The following is a 3,437-nucleotide window of genomic DNA, read 5'->3' as shown; positions in this document are numbered from 1 at the left end:
TTGAGGCCTAAAGACAAGACAGTCTGATGCTGGCATCTGTGTACATTCCATTATATCATGCTATCTCCCAAATTCAATGTACATTTCTCCAAAAGTATATGCTCTCACTGGGAGTATTTAAACATAAGGAAGGCACATATCCCTGCTATGACTTTAGCAGAACTGGAACCTTCATTTCTACGATGAGAGTGAGTCTAACGGTAGAACACAAACATACTCCACTGTAGAATGACTTGCAAGGGACCCACCCTGACGTCTCCCTGGGGATACTGTCCATTGATGCCAGGCCAGCTTGTCAGCCATCCCATAAAGAAGCCAAGGGGCATCCTGGGCCCTTTCCAGTGTGATTGGTATTAGAACTGTTTTATAAAGGAATCCAGTTCCCTCTAAACTTGTTATTCAAAGAAACAATACATGCCCCTGCCACAGGCTTTGTTTTCTCAGGGCCTGTACCCCGAAATGTTTCAAGTAAGGCCTACTGTGCTGCCAACAACCTCACATGCAAGCTTTACCATCAGTGGTTCCAGCTAGTGAATAATTTATGTATTTAAGGCATCATGTGTTCCTGAGTATTCATTTTATGTTGCTTTGTTTACTAGGTGCTTTGGTCTGAATTGGTCAAAATAGATGCAAGATGTAAAACTCTTCCAAAGGATAGTCTATGACAGGCCCAAGGATTTACCATTCTGATAATGACCAGTTGTTGGGGGTCAATTGATAGGTAAAAGTTTACCTAGCCATCCTTCCCATCCAACTTCAAGTATAACTCCTTCCTTGAGGTCTTCTCTGGCAATTCCAAGTGCAAGGTGCCTACCTGTGGGCTAGCACTGCTCGCTCCATGCTTAGTTACAGGGTGGCTTTTGATGTTCTTCATTCAATCAATATTTATTGAACACTTACTCTATGCCAGACAGTGTTCCAGATGCTGAGGATACGTCAATAAGTAAGACAAAATTCCTACCTTCCTGGAACTTACACTCAAATGGAAAAAGCAGACACATTTATGAATATTTATAAATATCCGGAGAAAAAGAAAACAGGGTAAAGGGACAAAGACTTATGGAAAGAAAGCATCATTTTAGTAGGGTGATCAGGAAGGCCTCTGTACCAGAGTACCTTTTGAGCCAAGACCTAAATAAAGTTAAGTTGTGTGAATATCTGGGTGAAGAGTGTTCAAAGCAGAAACATGTTTACATGCACAGTGTGCTCAAGAAACATCAAGGAAGCCAGTGTGGCTGAAGCCACTGGAAAGATGGGTAGGAAATAAAGTTATAAAAATAGGCTTAGGTAAAAGCAGGTAAGACTATTGGATTTTACTCTAGAAGCGAAGGTAACCTGGCGGAGGGTTGAAAGCAAGGAAGGGCAATGATGTAATATACATTTCTGAAGCATCACTCCGGCTGTTGTGTGAAGAAAAGACTGAAGTCAAAGGACATTGGCAATCTTGGAAGCTGGAAGACAGTTTAGGAGGTATTGCAGTGGTTAGGAGAGAAGATAGAGGTTTAACCTAAGATTGTCCAACACCGGTTCTTTGACTCCAATGTAGCTTATAATGGTTCATGTGTTTTTATTTCCAAGTAAGAGTGTAAGTAATCACCAGCAGAGGTGAGGAAGCAGAGTTGAGAGGGAGATGGGCGTGCGTAAGGACAAAAGGTGGGAATTGGAATAGTTGCTCCAAATGATATTTCTTAGTAGTCCCCAGAGCATTTGGAACAAAGCTGTGCTGTGCAAAAGACAGACTTAAATATGTACTTGTTGAAAAAAATGACGTTCAACTTTTTAACTAGCACATTGGAAGGTGGGTTAACATAACTTTGGGTAGAATCTTGTCACTGCAAGTTAAGTTCTCAGGGCATGAAACATCCTTCAGAGGCATTATGGGAGCCTGCTAAGATTGGGACAAATGTACAATCCATGGTCTGGCTGGACCTGCATGCACCAAAGAATGCTGGTGCAGTAAGGAGTAGGGGTTCCAGAAAGTCAGTATAGGACTGACCTAGGGAAAGAAATATGATTGGAAATAGAGATCAGAAAGCTATATTTTCTAAATGAAAAGCAATTTTCTTTGTTCCAATGTCAATATAATATAGTTTTATTTATATTCTTAAATGGCATCATATAACACCTGATGGTTGCTTTTTTTTTTTCAGGCTTGCTTATTTCTTTCTTATGCTTTGCCCCTTTCTCTGGTCCTTCTCCTCACTTCTTCCATCCACATTATTCCCATCTCTGCACTAAAGTCCCAGCCAGGTACCTGCGCCTGTGTTAAAATCACAATTTGTTGGGGCCAGCCCCATGCCCAAGTGGTTAAGTTGGCGCGCTCCGCTTTGGCAGCCCAGGGTTTCGCTGGTTCAGATCCTGGGCACCGCTTGTCAGGCCATGCCAAAGCAGCGTAAGCAGAGTCCCACATGGCACAACCAGAGGTACTCACAACTAGAATATACAACTATGTACTGTGGGGCTTTGGGAGAATAAGAAAAAAAAAGGAAGATTGGCAACAGAAGTTAGCTCAGGTGTCAATCTTTAAAACGAAAAAAAAAATCACAATTTGTTTCTTCCCACATTTTTCACCAAGGCCTTATTATTACTTATAGACATATATACTTACATGTTTTTATGTATATGTATGTGTGTGTTTATGTTTTGTCTATATGGCATAATATTATATGCACTATCATTTGCTTTATTATTTACCAATTACTCATAAAAATCCTTCCAAGGATTTAAAATTGCACAGAACAGATGTAGCATAATTTAGTTTGCCATAGTCCTATTTAAAACTAATCTAGCCTCGTTTGAAAATTTTCCCCTTCCTCCTGATTGGAGATGAAGTCCTCTATAATTTTCTTCTAAAATACTTATTTCACTTAGAAAAATATTTAAAGCTTTTAATTTATGTGAATGTTAATTTCAAATACCCAGATTGGTAGCCTTTTGTTCCATCACTAATTATTAAGTAACTTATCTTTTTTCTCTGAAGAGATTATAGGTCTTTTAATGGATTAACTGTTCATATGATAATAATATCTTCATTATTTCTATTCTTTTCGACTGACCTATTTGGCTAGTGTTATGCTGTTACCATATCTGTCTGATTTCTCTGACCAAAAACTACACTGTGATGTTGGCTAAGGCAAGTCTTCCCTCACTATTCTGCTCTTCATACCATTCTTGACTATTGTCAAGCATTTACTCTTCATTTAGATTATTTTATACAACTTTCTCCCAAAGCCTGGGTTCTAATTGTAATTACATTAAATGCACACACTTTAGAATTTTTCTATGATACTGGCTTCTCATTCAAGACTATAGGTATATTTTTCCATTTGTCCAATCTCATCCTTCAGTGGGATTTTACACTTTCATTTGCACAATTCTGAGCTTTTCTTACTTAGGTTATCCTTAAGTGTTTCATGGTTTGATCTCTGAGATCTTGT

This window comes from Equus caballus, chromosome 20, assembly GCF_041296265.1.
Source record: "Equus caballus isolate H_3958 breed thoroughbred chromosome 20, TB-T2T, whole genome shotgun sequence".
In the NCBI taxonomy this organism is placed as follows: Eukaryota; Metazoa; Chordata; class Mammalia; order Perissodactyla; family Equidae; genus Equus; species Equus caballus.
This window is presented reverse-complemented; position numbering follows the sequence as displayed.